Source organism: Perca fluviatilis, chromosome 1 (genome assembly GCF_010015445.1).
Source record: "Perca fluviatilis chromosome 1, GENO_Pfluv_1.0, whole genome shotgun sequence".
Classification (NCBI taxonomy): Eukaryota; Metazoa; Chordata; class Actinopteri; order Perciformes; family Percidae; genus Perca; species Perca fluviatilis.
In genome coordinates, this window is record NC_053112.1 from 1185616 (window position 1) to 1206520 (window position 20905).

The window sequence follows — 20905 nt, forward strand, 5'->3', positions numbered from 1 at the left end:
TAATAAGAATCCTTAGGAAAGCAATAGGGTTCCACAGCCCTGCTGTGCGAACAGCGTAGCTTAGCTACCGCCGGTTCTCATTAGCTCCTGCATTGCAAGTGCTATTCTTCCTGAGGTCCTTATAGCTCTCTTGAAAATGTGGCAGTGCAATAATAAATACACATAACATCATCATGAACAATAAAAAATAAAAGTTATGAGACAAAAACTAAACATACACTATCATTTCATGACACAACTCATATAAAATAACAAAATACACACATAAGACAAGGACAGACACACTGACAGCACCACGAGTGCAGTCATCGGGCATTCCTTACATTTAGGTTGAACACATTTTCAAGACAGGTATATCCACATACTATCATCACATAAAATGTCTTTCATCCTCTCTGCACACATCTCACAACTAAACAAATATATATTGTTAAACCTCAACCAATGTTGTTTCTTTGTCTACTCAACTTCTCTAATCAATAGATATGTTTTAACTAAACTTTTAAATCTCCTTTTACGGCTATCTTAGGTTATTTGTTCAGGTAACACATTCCATTCTTGCATTGCTCTATACATGAGCGTTCGTTTAACAGTATTTAGGGCCCGAGCGCCGACAGCGGCGAAGACCCTATTGAAACTGAAGAAATTATTATTACGGCAAATGAATTGCCTTTTTGAGGGGCTTAACATATACAAAAATTCAAAATTGGCAGTCGCATCCAACCTGGTGAAAATTTACATGTTTTAACAGTTTCAGGAATAGGCGCACAAAAATGGCTTGCTAGCGCCCCCTAGAAAACTTAAAAAAATTGAGCCCCTGCAGTACTTTTAACATAGACTAAAGCAAAGTGGTACACATATGTACCATGTCAAGATGTACAAAAAAGGTAATTCGAGCCATACCCTAAACCCAACAGGAAGTCCGCCATTTTGAATTGAAAGTTTGAAATTAGTGCGGTTTTGGCCATTCCCACATCGGACTTTAGTGAACTCCTCCTAGAGATTTCATCCGATCAACTTCAAATTTGGTCTGTGCCATCTTAAGACGTTAAAGATGAAAAGTTATTAAAAGAAAAACTTTTTGACATAGGGCATGGCCATGAAGGGGCGGCCATTTTGTGTGTTTCGCCATCGAAACAGGAAGTGGGTGTAACTTAAGTGTACATTGTCCAATTGGCTCGAAACTTTTTATGATTCATAAGACTCTAACCCTGAGGACATTTACTGGCCAAAATTGACTCAAAGTCATAGCGCCCCCTAGTGGTAACAGGAAGTAGGCCCAAAACTATACGTCCTATACTTTAACGAACTACTCTGAGAGATTTCATCCAATCAACTTCATATTCGGTCTGTGTCATCTAAAGAACTCATCGATGAAAAGTTATTAAAAGCAAAAATTTTCGTTCAACAGTGTGAGTGTTGCGTGGCGGCCATTTTGAGCATTTATTGATGAACAAAGAAGTTGCTGTATCTTGAGTGTACGTTGTCATATCTGCCCGAAATTTGTCACGATTGAGAAAGGTCCAGGCTTGAGGACATCTACAGGCCAATATTGACTTTTGGTCATAGCGCCCCCTCGCTGGCAACAGGAAATCAACCTTACATGACAAACATCATCCAATTTACACAAAACTTATGTGTTGTCTACACGTGATATTGAGTCCCCCCTATAATTTAACCACGCCCATGTACTCAGGCCACGCCCCCTTTTATGGCTTTTGAACCGTTTAAGGTAGAGTTTTGTGTGAGGTATCATTGAACTCAGCGGAGATTTCCTTTTTAATTGGTGACGGTTTGCCCCACCCCCTAAGCTTAAGCCACGCCCCCTTTAACGTCAGCTAATGAACTGTATGATGTAGAGTCTTGTGTGAGGTATCATTGAACTCAGCAGGGTGTTCCCTTTTCATTGGTGACGATTTGCAGTGTTTGAGTGCCGCGCAAATGCACGGCAGAGGAGCGAGGGCCTGTCCAACGCTGCTTGCAGCTTTACTTTGAATTGTTGTTACCTGCCACCAAAATGTCTGTTGTTGTTACCTGCCACCAAAATTTTGTTTTTTGGTACCTTAAAGTGTATTATAATGCAGGAAATTAAGTATTTGATGCCATTTGAGCCATGAAAAACCCTGAGATGTCACTATTATATTATAGTCAATAAAAATGGCAATGATAGTGTGGACACAGTCTCAGGGTAAGACTCTGAAGATCTTTGTGTACCATAGACTAACCTGTCATTCATGTGGCCCCCATGACTTTTAAGTATTTTATTTGGGTGGGTATGCTCATTAAGCGATGCATTCATCCAATGTTTTTCTCTTCAGAAAATTGATATTGGAAAAGGTCAAATAAGTCATTTGAAGGTAGATTTAAGCATTTGTTACCTGGTTGAGGAAATCTGATTAATACAAGTTATTTAGGGCACGTAGCCAACCGATTAAATCAAATTTGTGGACTTTTGTTGATGAAGCTTGGTCAGCTGGGTCATATAGTACTACATAATACAATTTGTTTTTACTGGAAAACATTCCCAGTCTAACACTTATCATTTTGGGGGAAACAATGTAGAGGAAAAGAAGTAGGCAGACAGCAATTTAACTGTGACAAGGAAACCATTTATTTTTACAGCACATCTCACATCATATTATATGATTAGAAACAGCTGATCAGGCAGTTTTCTTTATTCAGCTGCATCTTTACCCTAAAAACACAAATAAAAAAGTGTTTAATCAATTTTATTTCAAACAAATCTAACTGACAGTATATTTCTGTCATAACCTTTTTTAAATTAAATTTACGTCTTTATTGGTATGTTTACCTTGCCAGAGTCACGGCTCTTCGCTCTCAACTTGTTGACCTGGGACTCTGCGATGTCAGCACGCTCCTCAGCCTCCTCCAGCTCATGCTGCACCTTCCTGCACTTGGACAGATGAGTGTTGGCCTGCTCCTCCTGAAAAACATAGAGACTGACATTTTTGAATCTCCTAAAAGACCAAAGGTAATCTTCAATTAAAATAAATCTGCCACAGCATCAAGCTTTCAGTGTTGTGTAAATCTATATATTGCCCTTACCGCCTCCTCGGCATGCCTCTTGTAGGCCTTGACTTTGAGCTGCAACTTGTCAACTAGATCCTGCAGCCTGGCAACGTTTTTCTTGTCCTCCTCAGTCTGTTAAAGATGATTTAAAGTAAATAAATGTTTTTGTAATAAATATGTTAAGTTGACTTGTATGACAACTATCAAAGTGACTGTACCTGATAGGTGAGCTCCTTCACCCTCCTCTCATATTTGCGGACACCCTTAATGGCATCTCCTCCGCGTCTCTGCTCAGCATCAACCTCTGCCTCCAGTTCACGCACCTTCAATGAACAATAAGGCAATAAGAAAGCATCTTTTTTTAATTTCAGCTCTGCAAATTCTTTCTTTCTTTCTTTCTTACCCTGGACTCCAGTTTCTGGAGCTGCTTCTTGCCACCCTTCATGGCCAGGTTCTCAGCCTCATCCAGGCGGTGCTGCAGGTCCTTAACAGTGACCTCCAGGTTCTTCTTCATCCTCTCCAGGTGGGAGCTGGTATCCTGCTCCTTCTTCAGCTCCTCAGCCATCATAGCAGCCTAGAAGAGACAGCATAAAATGTTGATTAGAATAATCTTGAAAATACACATTGGAGTGAAATTAAGGACAATTAAAATGTAAACCCACATCAGTGATGGCCTTCTTGGCCTTCTCCTCTGCATTCCTTGCTTCCTGAACAGTGTCATCCACTTCGCTCTGGACCTGGACCAGGTCAGACTCAAGCTTCTTCTTGGAGTTCAGAAGGCTTGTGTTCTAAAAGGCAAAAAAAAAATGTAGGCACATTAAATGGACTGTTTTTATATAGCGCTTTTCTAGTCTTAACAACTACTCAAAGCATTTTAACATAGTACAGGAACCATTCACCATTAACACACATTCGCAAGCGGTGGCCGACTCTGCCGTACAAGACTTGGGCCAGGGATCGAACCACCAACCTTCCAATTGGCAGGCAACCGCTGTACCACTGAGCCACAGCCACCCCATTAGTCAGGCAAGTGATGACATTAGTCATCACGTCTGATTTTCACGTTACTTAAAATGTCATTAGATTTTTGAATTATTGAAGAAATGATTGGGCTTGTTCACCTGAGAATGCAGAAGTCCGACACGCTCACTGGCATCCACCAACTCCTGCTCAGCGGTTTTGCGACTTCTCTCCGTCTGTTCCAGAGCAGCTCTAAGTTCCTCGATTTCAGCTACCATCAGACCGTTTCTGCGATCCACCATAGCAGCTTGTTCCTTGAATTCCTCCTGTGCTCTGACAGCATCATCAAGGTGCAGTTGTGCATCCTAGAGAAAAAATATCAGGACAAAATTCACATGAATGCCAAAATGTACCTGCACTGATCATAGTCTGTGCAACAATTATGTGTCTAACAATACCTTCAGTTGCGCCTGCACATTCCTCAGTTGCTTCTGGGACTCAGCAGCCTGGCGATTGGAGTGGCTCAGCTGAATCTCCATCTCATTCAGGTCTCCCTCCATCTTCTTCTTGATTCTCAGGGCATCGTTTCTGCTCCTGACCTCAGAATCCAGATTGCTCTGCATGGAGTCAATCACCCTCTGGCTGTTCCTCTTGATCTGCTCCATCTCCTCATCTTTCTCTGCCAGCTTCCTGTCCACCTCACCCTTAATCTGGTTGAGCTCCAGCTGGACACGCAGGATCTTAGACTCTTCGTGTTCCAGAGTTCCCTGATGATATCAAAGAATTAAATATTAATCTCTGCCTTCAAACCTTCAAAAGTATATTTTTAGATGTAGAGTTTTTTCAGTAGATGTCCCCAGAATAAAATGTACCTCAGCCTCTTCAAGAGCCGTCTGAATCTCAGACCTTTCTGTCTCCACCTGCTTCTTGGACTTCTCCAGCTCATGGATGCTCTTGCCAGTCTCACCAATCTGTTCAGTCAGATCTGAGATCTCCTCTGCATACATGTGTTTTATATTGTTAAGCCTTACAATGTAAAATATAAACCCTTTATTCCAACACATGTTGAATACAATGTAAGAAATACATATCTTGAATACATTGTAACTGTTACATAATGTAGAACTCACGTTGAAGGTTCTTGTTTTCACGCTTCAAAGTCTCCAGCTGATCCAGAGATTCCTCATAAGAGTTCTTCATCTTGAACAGCTCAGTGCTGAGAGAACGAGTCTCCTTCTGTGCTCCCTCGAGCTCTGCCTGACCCTCCTCGTACTTCTGTTTCCACTCTGCCAACACCTGAATAACACGATTGGTTATGTAGCAATATGAGGAAAAATACAGTACAGGCCAAAAGTTTGGACACACCTTCTCATTCAATGTGTTTCCTTTTTATTTTAATGACTATTTACATTGTAGATTCTCACTGAAGGCATCAAAACTATGAATGAACACATATGGAATTATGTACTTAACAAAAAAGTGTGAAATAACTGAAAACATGTCTTATATTTTAGATTCTTCAAAGTAGCCACCCTTTGCTTTTTTATTAATAAAGGAAACAATTCCACTAATTAACCCTGACAAAGCACACCTGTGAAGTGGAAACCATTTCAGGTGACTACCTCATGAAGCTCATTGAGAGAACACCAAGGGTTTTCAGAGTTATCAAAAAAGCAAAGGGTGGCTACTTTGAAGAATCTAAAATATAAGACATGTTTTTAGTGATTTCACACTTTTTTGTTAAGTACATAATTCCATATTTGTTCATTCATAGTTTTGATGCCTTCAGTGAGAATCTACAATGTAAATAGTCATGAAAATAAAGAAACACATTGAATGAGAAGGTGTGTCCAAACTTTTGGCCTGTACTGTAAATATGTCTTTCATTGTTTCTGTGTGGCTTTGAAACACAAAGTTAACAAAACTACCTTGTCAAAGTTCCTCTGCTTCTTGTCCAGGTTGGCAGCCAGCCCATTGGCCCTCTCCACATCAATCATGAGGTCCTCCACCTCACTCTGGAGCCTCTGTTTGGTTTTCTCAAGAGAAGCACACTTGGAATTCACTGCCTCAATCTGCTCCTCAGCCTCCTGAAGACGCTGAGCCAGCTTTTTCCTGTTTAAAGAAGGTAAGATTAGTTTCCCACTAAAAACTATGAAGTGACCTAAGTAACAATAGTCTGCAGCATTAGTTGTTGTATTTTGAGTGTTGCATTGTTGTTTGTTTGAAGCTTTAATATCCTTACAGTAGCAAGTATTTCAAAATAACAGGTTTTGGAAAGGGGGATGGGCAATTTATGATCAGCCTAGTGTTGTTATTAATAGCTAGTTTTTAAAGATCTAGATGAACATATGAAGGCAGAGCTGTACAATGTTTGCTCCAAAGTTGAGTTGTGCTAAAATGATACACTGGCCATTGAATTGTTTGAATATTACTTACTTGGCTTCCTCAAGCTCCTCAGTGCGCTGGATAGCATCAGTTTCATACTTAGCTCTCCACTGAGCCACCTCACTGTTGGCCTTGGACATTCCACGCTGCAGCTCAGCCTTGGCCTCTTGCTCCTCCTCAAACTGCTCCCTCAGCAGATCACAGTCATGGCGGGCTGATTGCAGTCCATGGGCAAGAGCATTTTTGGCCTGGTGTAAATGGTGTATGATTGAATTTCCGAAATTCCTGAATCCCAAACTAATAATACCAATACACACTTACTTAAATGTTTCTTACCTTAACCTCCTCTTCAACATGTCTTTTCAGCTCCTCAATCTGTTGTGTGAATGCCTGTTTGCCTCTGGTCAGCTGGGAGACAAGAGCTTCTTTCTCTTCAACTTGACGGCTGAACTCACCTTGTGTGAAAGATGCCATGATACATTAGTTTGTGTCACGTTTCTCAATACCATACACAACAGATCATTAACTGACAGCTTGTAATGTAGATACCATTTTCTGTCAGGAGACGTGCTCTCTGTGCACTTGTGTCATTGATTTGACGGACATTTTCATCATTCTTGGTCTTCAGTTCGCTGAGTTGGTCCTCTAGAGTACGGCACATCTTTTCAAGATTTCCCTAATGAATAAATATAGATGAGATCAGTGATCAGATTTTATCTACAATATTAAGTAAAGTTTTTTTACTATACTCATTTGGGTAATAAAATAGCATGTAATGCATTGTGTACCTTTGCTTTAGCAACATTCTCCATGTTGCTGGAGAGGTCATCAATCTCCATCTTGTATTCACTCTTTTCCTTCTCAAGCTTCTGCTTTACACGCTGGAGGTTGTCGATCTGCTCTCCCAGCTCAGCGACACACTGTCAGCCTGCTTCTTGCGAAGAGCAGCAGCAGTGGCTTCGTGCTGCAGAGTGGACTCCTCAAGATCACGACGGAGCTTCTGGAACTCGGCTTCACGCTTCTTGTTCATCTCAATCTGAGAAGCAGTGGCACCACCGGCCTCCTCCAGCCTCTCACTGATCTCCTCAAGTTCCCTGGAGAGGTCAGCTCTCTGCTTCTCAACCTTGGCACGAGCAGCACGCTCAGCCTCAATCTCCTCCTCCAGTTCCTCAATACGAGCCTGTTCCATGTAGATATAAGGTCTTTCAGTAAACTGTCACTTTTAATACACACAATTGGAAATATCAGAAATGTTTTCTTTAACAGCACCATATTGTCACTCTGTTTGTCTTCTTCTGAAGCTGAGCACCAAGTGACTGCTCATCTTCAACTTTGCTAAGGAGCTGACTGATTTCAAAGTCCTTCCTGTGAGAAGTTTAGATGAAGTACATAGAGTTCATGCAGTTGACCACACAGTTTATAAGAATGATTCTTGTGTACAAATTCAAAAACTGTTACTTTTAATTTTCTCATCAGACTGCTGCTTCTCATTCTCAAGATCCATGATGGATTGGGGCCTTTTTTTTTTTTTTGGGCCCGACCTTTTTTTTTTTTTCCAGAGAACTTTTTTTTTTTTCCAGAGAACCCCTCAAGCTGAAAAATATGATTAATTTTTAATTGTCAAATTCAAGAATCCTGCTTTGCCAATCCAAGAGACTTTGTAATCTTACATCATCCACTTGCTGCTCAAGCTTGGTCTTGGCCTTGGTCAGAGTGTTGACTTTGTCTTCCTCTGCCTGCAGGTCATCAAGAGTCTGCTGATGAGCCTCCTGAAGGGCTTTCTTTTCCTTGGTCAGCTTAGCAACGCTCTCATCCTGAGAGGCCATCTCCTCAGTCAGGTTCTTCACCTAAATGTGCAAGAAAAAGCTTGTCTTTAAACTGTCATCATTATAATCTTACTTGATATGCTGGACGGATTATTACAGTTTTTCCTCTGGATTCCTTTTCAATGGGCAGGTGGGGGAAGGGTTAATGTTAGAGTTGAAAATTAGTGGGGGTGCACTAGTATCTACGCTACCAGCCTGTAACAGCAATGAAAAATAGCAAAGGGTCAAATGCCTTTCCATTACATTACATTATGTAGTGTCCTTTCTCTCTAAGAACGAGTTCTGTTTCAGTATTTGGTTGAGAATAAAATTTGTTTATTACTGTGAGTCCATTCAGCTTGACATATATCAACCACAGCTAATGAACAATTCCAGATAAATAATAATAATAATAATAATCACATCACATTTTTAACATAACCTGGAAAAGTTTGAAACAGTGAATACAGCCTGTCGTGTGAATACATCTCCTGCAGCAGGGGTGTGGCAGATGGACTGCAGGGTGCACACACTTCTTTTCTCATTGGGGGTTCAGAGAAACAGTAAATTTAATAAATTCAGTCACCGTAATGGTATTTTCTAAGCCACAGGGTCTGTCTGAGCGTGACTTCCATGAGAATTAGCCGTCAAGGCTTTTGTCTCTGTTTATCACTCTGCATTAAGTGAAAATGCTGTACTTGTGCTGTTGTTTGTTTGTCATGACTTTGCGATTGATTGACATCCTTTCACTGTTCCAGTCGCCCACCCTCAACCTCAGCTCTGCGGGAAATTGGGACTTAATGAAAAAGTAAAATTCGCGGCGGGTCTCCCCTCCAGAATGTATTTAGCGGGAAAACTATTATATACAAACCTTGTTCTCTGTGGCATGTTTCTCTTTTTCCACTTTGGCCAAGGTAAGCTCCAGGTCATCAATATCCTTCTTGAGCTCAGAGCATTCATCCTCCAGCTTTCTCTTCTTTGCTGTGAGCTCAGCATTGATTTCCTCTTCATCCTCCAGTCTCTCAGTTGTCTCTTTGAGTTTGGCCTCCATCTGAATCTTACTCTTGATAAGTCCCTCACATCTCTCTTCAGCATCATTCAGATTGTCTGATTCCTAGTTAATTTTATAAAGATAGATGTTAGCACATCAACTTTGAAAAACATGAAAAGTACGGTTTTCTGTTGATGTGTACTTACAGATGATACTTGCAGCTGCAGATCATTCTTCTCCTGCAGAAGGGACACCATCTTCTGCTCCAGTTCCTTCTTCTTGGCCAGGGCAGCAGCCAAGTCAGTTTTCATCTTTTCATAGTTCTCCTTCATATTTGCCAGCTCCTTCTCAGTTTCAGCAGTCTTCAGCAGAGGTTTGATCTTGTAGTACACCTTCATCCATGGCCAGTGTTTGACATTCATGAATGAGCGGATATTGTACTGGATGGTATATATGGCTTCCCTGCGAACAAGAAGTAGCTGTTGTAAACAATATTGTTAGTGATTTGTAATACCATGATTCCGAATGAGCTGTTTTCAACATGCCTCCTCTCTGTCATCTTCACAAACTCCTTTCTCATGACATAACCACGGGCCAAAGCCTGAGTCATGGTGACCAGAGATGACAGTTTTTCATCTCTCATCTCCTCAAGGACACCCAGCAGACCAGCCTTGAAGAACACCTGATCAAACACAAAATAAAAATGAACGTAGGATGAACTCAGATAGTGAATACTAAAAAAAAAAAATGTTCACCTATACCCCACATGGTCCAGGGCTTCTAAGGTGAAGGTGTTTTGATAATGGCCACATGCAGGCTGCTCTGCCTCTATCCTAACAATAAATCACTTATTCCTTTGCACCAAACTCTACAATCACGTATGTAATTTAGAGATATTTTGCTTTATATAATTAACAGAAAAACAAACACACTGCACTGAACAACCTAACCTCTTTGGTCATTAATCTACAGTAAAATAAGAGAGCAAGGTGTTTACCTTTGTGTGTCCGAATTTGTACTCGTCATGTGGAATATCAATTGACCCAAGCAGCTTCTCTGAAGCCTTCTTGTTGTCAATGAACTGGCCCTCGGGGATGACACTGGCATTCAGCACCTTGTACCTTTTTTATGAGAGTTAATGGTCAGTGTGAGGATTTTCTTTTAATAATCTTTATCAAAATTAAAATATCCATTAATACCTCTGCTTGAAGTCAGCATAAAGGATTCGGCTGGGGAAACCTTTTCTGCAGATTCTGATACCCTCCAGCACACCGTTACACCTGAGCTGGTGGATGACCAGGAAGTTCTCCATCAGACCTGTAAAAAATACATTTCTTAATGACTTCTTTGAATAAATAGTCTTAGTTAGTTAAAGCAGCACAACATTAAGGAAACCATATTATCAAAACAAAACCACTCCTCAAATAATCTCTTGAGATTATGTTCTCTATGTACCTGGAGTCTTTGACTCATTGGGAATCAGGCAGCGCACAAAGTGAGGATGGGTGCTCCTCAAGTTAGTCATCAGCTTTCCCAAGTTCTCCTGTAGATCCAAAATGGTGAGTCTTATGACATGTAATCAATTGTGAGTTTGAACATAAACTGAGCTATATATACATACATATATAAGATAAATTTGCAGCATTACCCTAAACTGTGAAGACACAGTCTGCATAGAACCACCCTTCTTCTTGCCTCCCTTCTTGGTAGCATCTGTTGATATTTTAATTAGACATGTTTCGTTAGGATGACAAATAAAATGTACATTAACACTTGCTACAGTTACTTAAACATATACAGTATAGCCTAAAAACATGTTTTGGTTTACTGTAGTTACTATCATACCCTCAACGATAATAGGGAAGCAGAGAGCCAGCAGTTTCACTGGGGATTTCTGGTACAGCTGACAGACGGAGTCATTCAGTGGATCCTTGTTCTTCTCCAGCCAGCCAGCGATATTGTAGTCCACGGTACCAGCGTAGTGCACCAGGGAGAAGTGGGCCTCAATCTTGCCTTTCTTGGGGGCTTAGGCTTCTCAAATGCTTTGGTTTTTCCAAGATGCTGGTCATACAGCTTGTTCTTGAAGGATGTGTCTGAGGCCTTGGGGAACATGCACTCCTCTTCAAGGATGGAGAAGATGCCCATGGGCTTGAAAAAAGTTGGAAGAAGTATGTCATTAAATGGGAACTATGCAGCTTTTTTAGCTTAATTGACCTTAACTGAACAGCTTCGGAGTCATTGGAATGGTTATATGACTTCTTTTGAGTTGAATGGTGGTCATCTCGCTTACCCCTACCGCCTGTGAGCGGAAAAACCACCCTTGCAACTTTTGCCGGCCTCAGCGTCAGGAAGTATCGCGTGATATCAGGTCTTGCAATGTAACAAATAGCTTCAAGGCACTGCAAACATACGGCCATTCAGGAACCGGCTAACGAGGTAGCGATGGAGTTTTTCACACTATCGTCATGGCTGAGCCAGTAAAAAAGAAGCAGAAAGCTAGGAAAGCATTGTCAGAGGAACAGAGAAAGAGGAAACGGCAGATTGACCGAGCGAGGAGTCCGACACAAGTAAACATAGGAGCTGCCAAATATCTATTCCGAAGCTGTAGGGGGAGCTCTATAGAGAAACCTGCGGGCAAAAAGCCTATTTAAGTGATACATTTATTCAAATTAAGAACAATTATATAATCACCAAATTATTACCTTTTCAATTAGCTCAATGCAGGCAGCCAAGTCCATGCCAAAGTCAATGAACTCCCAGATAATACCCTCCTTCTTGTACTCCTCTTGCTCCAGGACAAACATGGTGTGGTTGAAAAACTGTTGCAGTTTCTCATTGGTGAAGTTGATGCACAGCTGTTCCAAGGTGTTGAACTGTGAGGGGACAATTAACCAGTATAATCTTTCGCAGGGCAATATGAAAAGTATCAGCTTCTGAATTGTTGGAAATGAAGCTTACCTCAAAGATTTCAAAACCAGCAATGTCCAGGACACCAATGTAGAACTGTCTTGCTTGTTTAGTGTCCAACATCTCGTTAATACGAATGACCATCCACAAGAACATCCTCTCATAGATAGCCTTGGCCAGGGCTGTCACTGAGTTCATCACCTGAATAAAAACAAGGATGTGATTTGACCTTTTTGTAAAAGTCATCAGTATTGATTTCTGGTATTTCTACCAGAAATTAAAGGTCCCATGACATGCTGCTTTTTGGATGCTTTTATATAGACCTTAGTGGTCCCCTAATACTGTATCTGAAATCTCTTTTATATAGACCTTAGTGGTCCCCTAATACTGTATCTGAAATCTCTTTTATATAGACCTTAGTGGTCCCCTAATACTGTATCTGAAGTGTCTTTCCCGAAATTCAGCCTTGGTGCAGAATTACAGCCACTAGAGCCAGTCGCACAATGAGCTTTCCTTAGGACGTGCCATTTCTGTGTCTGTAGCTTTAAATGCTATTGAGGAGGAGAGATGTGGGGGGCAAGGTGGAGGGTGGGGTCGTGGCCTTGACCAACTGCCACTATGCTCGTTTGAAAGCCATGATGTCTCTCTCACTCATGGGTGGGCCAAATTCTCTGGGCGGGCAAAGCAGAAAAGGGGAGGTAACCTTGCCCCTTATGACCTCATAAGGAGCAAGATTCCAGATCGGCCCATCTGAGCTGAGGCAGAGCAGGATACACAGGGCTCGGTTTACACCTACCGCTATTTCTAGCCATTGGGGGACCATAGGCAGGCTGGGGGAACTCATATTAATATTAAAAAACCTCATAAAAGTGAAATTTTCATGCCATGGGACCTTTTAAACAAAAGCCAGGCACCATACGGTGTTAGTCAAAAGATCCTGCATTCCGATGTCTACTTAAAGTGAAGAGTAAAAGAGAGGAATTATCAGCAGAATGTACTTACATACTTACAAAATCATGCTGCATAGTGTAATGATGAATAATTTTGTGAGGAAAAATCTTAATCTGCAATGTAACCAGTAACATTTCTCTGTCAGGCAAGCAGTACGTTTTCCTCTGAAGTAGGACACAGTAAGTCAGAACTGCAGTTGACTTGCCCATTTTTAAGTGCTTTGTAAGTTATTTATTGGTACAATGATTTAGGATTGTAACACATTTTTCACATCTGAACATCATAATAAATATATAGCTGTTTGTGGCCCTTTTCCTTGGTCCCACACTCAATGGTAAAGTTTGCTCTTGATATTTTCCCCCCTGAACAGTGTATTTCAAAAGTGTTTCTGACCATGAGGAGCCGTGGTTTGGGTATGTGACACAACTATGTAATGGCAGGTGTATTGCACTGGACCCAAGGAAGCACAGTGTGAGCATTAAGTTGATTGAATGAGGGATTCTCGAGAAAGCTGAAAGCACCAATACTACAGGCCAAGCAATCCGCCTGAACGGGCACCTCACTAGTGAGGTAAATAATACAAAAGATCTAATAATAAAAAATTACATCTAAGACAGTCCTAGACTTATTCTACATTATGTATTTAGCATTCATTGTGTAAAACCCTTAAAGTAGCAATATATTGAACACTGCCTTTGTATTGTAATTTCCAATTAAAGCTGCGAGCAGCGATGGACGGGCCCTCGCCTCTGCGCGCGCTGGGGTCACCGGCGGACGCCGCTCCTTGCATCCGTGCATTTGCGCGGCAGTTAGACACCGCAAATCATCAACAACGAAAAGGGAACTCCCTGCCGAGTTCAATGATACATCACACAAGACTCTATGTCATATGGTTCAAATGTTATGAAAGGGGGCGTGGTTTAAGCATAGGGGGCGGGCCAAACCATGACCAATAAATAAGGAAGTCTCTGCTGAGTTCCTTGATACCTCATATAAGACTCTACCTTAATTGGGTCACCATTTATGAAAGGGGGCGTGGCTTAAGCATAGGGTGGCGGGCCAAACCATCACCAATGAATAAGGAAGTCTCTGCTGATTTCAATGACACCTCACACAAGACTCTACCTTAAACGGTTCAAATGTTATGAAAGGGGGCGTGGCCTGAGTAAGTGGGCGTGGTCATATTATAGGGGCCGGCTCAGTATCACATGTAGACCACATATTCTAAGCTTCATGTAAATAGGATGATGTTTGTCATATAAGGCGCATTTCCTGGTGCCAGCGGGGGGCGCTATGACCAAAAGTCAATTTTGGCCTGTAGGTGTCCTCAGGCCTGGACCCTTTCGGAAATTTCGGGCAGATACGACAATGTACACTCAAGTTACAACAACTTCATTGTTCATCGCTAAACACTCAAAGTGGCCGCCACACCCACACTGTCTGACGAAAAATTTTTCTTTTAATAACTTTTCATCTTTAAGGTGTTGGGATGGTACAGACCAAGTTTGAAGTCCATCATGAAATCTCTAGGAGGAGTTCGTTAAAGAATAGCACCTTGACTTTTAGGTCTACTTCCTGTTGCCACTAGGGGGCGCTATGACTTTAAGTAAATATCGGCCTTTATTTGTACTCAGAGTTGGAGTCTTGTGAATCCTGAAAAGTTTCAAGCCAATTGGACAATGTACACTCGAGTTACACCCACTTCCTGTTTCGGGGGGCGAAACGCACAAAATGGCCGCCCCGCCACGGCCACGCCCTATGACGAAAAGTTTTTCTTTTAACAGCTTTTCATCTTTAACATCTTAAGATGGCACAGACCGAGTTTGAAGTTGATCGGATGAAATCTCTAGGAGGAGTTCGTTAAAGTACGACATGTGGAAATGGCCAAAATTGCACAAATTTCGAACTTTGAAATCAAAATGGCGGACTTCCTGTTGGGTTTAGGGTATGGCTTTAATGAAGTTTTTGTACATCGTGATAGGTTACATATGTGTACCAAGTTTTGCGAGTCTACGTTAAACGCACTGCAGGGGCTCAATTTGTTTAACTTTCTAGGGGGAGCTAGCGAGCCATTTTTGTGCGGCTATTTCCGAAACTCTTAAAAACTCTTAAAATACGTAAATCACCAGACTTGATGCGACCGCCAAATTATGTGAGTTTATGAATATGTTAAGCCCCACAAAAAGCCAATTCATTTGACAGGAAAATAATTCCTTCAGTTTCAATAGGGCCTTCGCTGCTGTCGGCGCCCGGGCCCTAATAAACTCTTTGCTACATTAATTTAGTAAGACTACCATCACCAATCTTTTTTTAAATTGTAGGATATTTGTGATTCATATTTACCTGAGGTACAGTCTGTCCCTTGGTGACATACTCATTTCCGACCTTCACTCTGGGAAAGCATATAGCCTTGAGCATGTCAGCGGAGTTCAGACCCAGCAAGTAAGCAACCTTGTCAGCCTCTGAAAATAGTTCAGAGATTTCCATCATGATGTAAACCGACACAAGTGTGATTAAGAACCTCATTACTGTTGTTCCCAAGCTATTCACTTTGAGCTGGCATTAAACACACTGTAAAAACGAGAACTTGAAATTGCTCATCTTACTTTGATTTTCAATTAAACAGAACAAAAAACACATAATTGCATTATAAACTTTGTTAAAGTAGTTACTTCAACTCACTGTATTAAGTGTATTGTGATAAGTTGGTCTCACTTCAAAATGTATGGTGGCGCCACTTTGAATTTGTAGTTAGACTCAAATTGAGGCCAGGTCAATTACTCTTTTCATGCTCCACGCTAAAACAGGGTTTCCTGGGCAGTTCTGCAGGGGTTTTCAGTTGCCTACCTTTTCGGCCTGCTCTATGCCTTGAACTCCGATTGCGCATTGCAGTCAGGTGGTTCATTGGCTGGTCAATTCCCATGATGCAAGGCAGTAAATGGTTGTGTCAAACTTTGCTGAAAAGTTTGCAGTTTGTTCGAAATACAAATGTAACTTTATGAATTCCGTTTATTAAACGTGTCTGTTTAGAATGTAGTGTTTTGTTGCCTGGTAATTGTCATTGTTGTGCTGGTTTACATTTGTAACCATGAGGTAAGTGACTGTTACGTTTGATAAGAAGAGCTGGAGTTTTGCAGTGTTAGACTTTGAGCAGTAATAGGCTTCCTTCAGCCAGTATTCTGCGGCGCGTCACTTCACTAGTGGCCCTTTTATCTCAAGTGATGCAAGATCAGCAGCTTTAGATGGGCCCCTATTTTGCACGGGGGCTTTTTAGAAGTCGAAACTTTGTTTTTACAACAAAAGTTAATTATCTGAACAAAAGATAATTAGTTGACATGACTGTTTTTTGAATTATTTAGTATGTGAAAATTAAGATTTTAAGTTTTTATATCTATGAAAGATAAATTATTTAAACAAAACATTATTAGTTGGCACAGCATATGAAAGTTAATTATTTGAACAAAACATTATTAGTTGGCTGAACTATTTTCAAAACGTAGGAGTTTGAGTTGGCCTCAAAACTCAAAAATCTAGTGCAGTAAGTTGCCTTGAAATTTTGAGTTTTCACAACATTTTCGTTTTTACAGTGCACTCACCCTCTGTGCCATCAGGCTCAGCCTGCTCCTCACGCTGCTTCTGCTTGAACTTCATGTTACCATGGTGGAGCACAGCACCAGTCAACTTGTAAATGGCCATTTTCTCCTCATGAGTGAAGCCCAGGATATCAATAGCGTTCTGAGTTCAAAAGAGTTCGACACAAAAAATATTCACTTCAGGAAAATGCAATTGCATTTAATGCAAACATTTTTTTTTTATATTTTGAAGTGAAGATCACTCACATCAGTGGCTTCCAGCTCAACTTTGTCATCAATGCTGGCCACAGTGATCTGACCCATGCTATAAACTCATGGGAAGTTATGAGCAAAAAAAAAAAAAAAAAATGAAAAAAAAAACTTTTTTCACCTCATAAAGCTGGTATGTCACTCTTGACTTCTCCAGCAGATCTACAAATATTGTTCATAAATCACAACCTGGCCAATTCTCAATTCCAGTTGTTTGTATGTACTATGAGAAGTATTACTTACATGTCTCAATATCAGCACTTGCCAGTTTGCCAGTTGCGCCGAAATGGATTCTAATGAATTTACCCTGTTTGGAACAAAGGATTTTTATTGTCCCTCCACATTATCAATCTGTAACAAGACCTCTCTCATGGGTAGAAATTGTTGCATACTTACAAAACGAGAAGAGTTGTCATTCCTAATAGTTTTGGCGTTACCATAGGCCTCCAGCAGGGGATTGGCTGCAATAATCTGATCCTCCAGTGACCCCTATAATCCAGGTTTAGAATTACTGTCAAGAAATGACTTCATCTTTTCCCCTGAAAAAATATTCAATAGAGAAAGAACCCTGAATTTTAATCATACAGTAACATACCTTTGAGTCGTCCTTCTTCGGTCCACCAACTGCAATTGTTGCAAAGTACTGGATGACACGCTTGGTGTTAACAGTCTTTCCAGCACCAGATTCTCCACTAGGTATAGACACAGATGTATACAATTGGATAAAGATACTTAACTTTGCTAAACAAAGTCTACAAATGTAAATGTAACAAACTCACGTGATCAAGATAGACTGGTTCTCCCTATCTGTTAAAGCAAAAACAAAATATTTAACTATGATTTACAGAAACTTCATATACTGATAAATTGTTCCAGTAATGACTTACCAGTTTGCATGAACTGAAAAGCGTTGTCAGAGACAGAGAAGATGTGGGGTGGAGCCTCCATACGCTTCTTGCCTCTATAGGCACTTACACATTCAGCATCGTACACTGGGAGCCACTTGTAGGGGTTCACAGTGGCACAGAACAACCCAGAGTAGGTCTGAAAGTGATCATAGAGATTCAACAGTTAACTCTATGTTTCCTACAAGTATAGCAATTTGCAATAGTTCTCTTTTCTCATTAGGCAGATTGTCTTACATAGATCATCCAAGCTGCATAACGCTCTTTGAGGTTATACAGCACAGAGGCTTCGTTGAGATGGGTCATCATGGCCATGTCCTCAATCTTGTCATACTTGGGAGGGTTCATTGGATAGACGTCAGCTTCTTTCATTACTCTCTCCTGGAACAGGACATTTGTCACAATGAGAACTGATCATATTGATTCTCCCAGTTGACTCTGACTTTATGATACTAACCTCCTTAGTTTCCAAGGTTTCGACCGTGACTTTGTCACCATCTTTCTTGATGATTTTTCCCTTCAAGTACAGCTCCTTGACATCGGCCAAGTAGCAGGCACTCTTGGCATCAAATGGTGCACTTTGAGCCTCAATCCTCTCCCTTTCTGGCTTACGAAGGTAAATGGCAGCTTTGCCATAAATGGCCATCTCCGCGTCCGTACTCATTGTGGAGGCTGATTTCTGTTAGATAATTACAAAGTAAGTGCCATTTTAGAGTTTTTAAGTCCATGTAATTAAATGTTTGTGTTCACTACTCATTTATATCATGGGTAATGATGTGTTTTTAAGTGCATGTAATTAAACTGTTGTGTTCACCGCTCATTTATATCATGGGTAATGATGTGTTTTTAAGTCCATGTAATTAAACTGTTGTGTTCACTGCTCATTTATATCATGGGTAATGATGTGTTTGAGGTAATGGGCATGAGGGAGGTGTGTAAGTGTGCATATTTTATATTTTATTTATCATGTATTTCTAAGCTGCAACCAAGTTTAGTTCTGTAAAAATAGGCAATGACATTAAATATCTATCTATCTATCTATCTATCTATCTATATATCTATCTATCTATCTATCTATCTATCTATCTATCTTAAGCAGCACTTAACATTTTGATGTATAGGAAACTTATCCACACTGAAACCATGTCTTTGTTTCGTTACAGGTGGGCTTTGACTCACAACGTGACTCAATCCTTTTCAGAATAGGTTATTACTGCTAATAAATACTAACCTATTGTTTGGTTTTGTCAAAATGTGTGCATTAATTACTGCAGACATTCAATAAATGAGACATTTTGAACTTGTAATAAATGCTTATAAAAAAGACACATCATATTTAAAAGTTGTTCTTACCTGACCTCTCTGTCAACAGTAATCACCGATCCTTCTCAAAAGGTCCGGTTTTTAGAGTAGATGTCAAAACCAGATGCACTCAAATGTTTCAAATGATCTCAAGCTTACGAGAACATAGACGCAGCCACAAGCAGGAACTCCCAGGTCTTCTCTATCGCACGCTGTATCCACAAGTAGCTTTTATATTAAATCATTTTTGATGACACCCCAAAAGTTAAATGTGGTAAGCATACCAAATTTGGTATCACAGATACACAGTTATTTGTTGTGATAAAGATTTGATGTGTATCCTGTTTCAGGTTTCTGTGGATATGGCCAGGTCTTGATTTGATTTTTGCTTACTCAGTTGTAATTAAAGTTTATTGTAGGCTCTCGATCTAACCATTTAAAAAAAGTTTAAAAATAGGACTGTCAAGCAATAAAAAAAATCTAATTACATGCTTCATGATTTATCCAAGTAAAATCTGAAACAAATCAAATGGATGGACACACACACACACACTGAGAGAGAAAGGTTCTGTCACTGTGATTTTTCTTCCTGACCGGCTTCATGTACATGTATTGTTGTGTATGTACACTGAGAGCAACAGAAAGCCAGATTCAAATTCCCTGTACATGTTCATACTTGGCCATTCAAACTGACTCGGATTCTGAAACAGGCAGAAGAGCCAGTATTATCAGGCAGCTGCTATGTCTCTAGTCTTTTTTGGAGACAGAGTTGAATTATTACTGCCTGAGACACAGTTGCAATGTAGTGTCGTAATGTAGGTCACTGACCATAATGTGACCTATCTCAATTTACACAGCAAGCTGGGAAATAAACGTGAGTAATGAGAGCAACAAGTAAGTAAACTGCCAAATCGTCACTGGACCTTTCTCTCTCAGTATGTGTGTGTGTGTGTGTGTGTGTGTGTGTGTGTGTGTGTGATAAGAGATCAAAGGAATGGAAAGAAACACGACCATAAATGACAGCAAAACACAATCAAGACAAACATTAGTTCTCATCTACCAAAATCCATTTGATTTGATTTAGATTTTTTATATTGAAATAAGATTAACTTAGATAAATCACCAAGCATGTAATGAATTAGATTTTTTTATTGCTTGACAGTCCTATTTTTAAACTTTTTTTAAATGGTTAGATCGAGAGCCTACAATAAACTTTAATTACGGTACTGAGTAAGCAAAAATCAAATCAAGACCTGGCCATATCCACAGAAACCTGAAACAGGATACACATCAAATCTTTATCACAACAAATAACTGTATCTGTGATACCAAATTTGGTATGCTTACCACATTTAACTTTTGGGGTGTCATCAAAAATGATTTAATATAAAAGCTACTTGTGGATACAGCGTGCGATAGAGAAGACCTGGGAGTTCCTGCTTGTGGCTGCGTCTATGTTCTCGTAAGCTTGAGATCATTTGAAACATTTGAGTGCATCTTGTTTTGACATCTACTCTAAAAACAAGGATCGGTGATTACTGTTGACAGAGAGGTCAGGTAAGGACAACTTTTAAATATGAAGTGCCTTTTTTATAAGCATTTATTACAAGTTCAAAATGTCTCATTTATTAAATGTCTGCAGTAATTAATGCACACATTTTGACAAAACCAAACAATAGGTTAATATTTATTAGCAGTAATAACCTATTCTGAAAAGGATTGAGTCACGTTGTGAGTCAAAGCCCACCTGTAACGAAACAAAGACATGGTTTCAGTGTGGATAAGTTTCCTATACATCAAAATGTTAAGTGCTGCTTAAGATAGATA

General features: G+C 40.3%; 1 pseudogene; it reads right to left on the reverse strand.

Annotated features, from left to right (window-relative positions):
- Nucleotides 1-2587: 2587 nt before the first annotated feature.
- On the reverse strand, nt 2588-18455 carry LOC120566863 (annotated as a pseudogene).
- Between the last annotated feature and the right edge of the window lie 2450 nt (nt 18456-20905).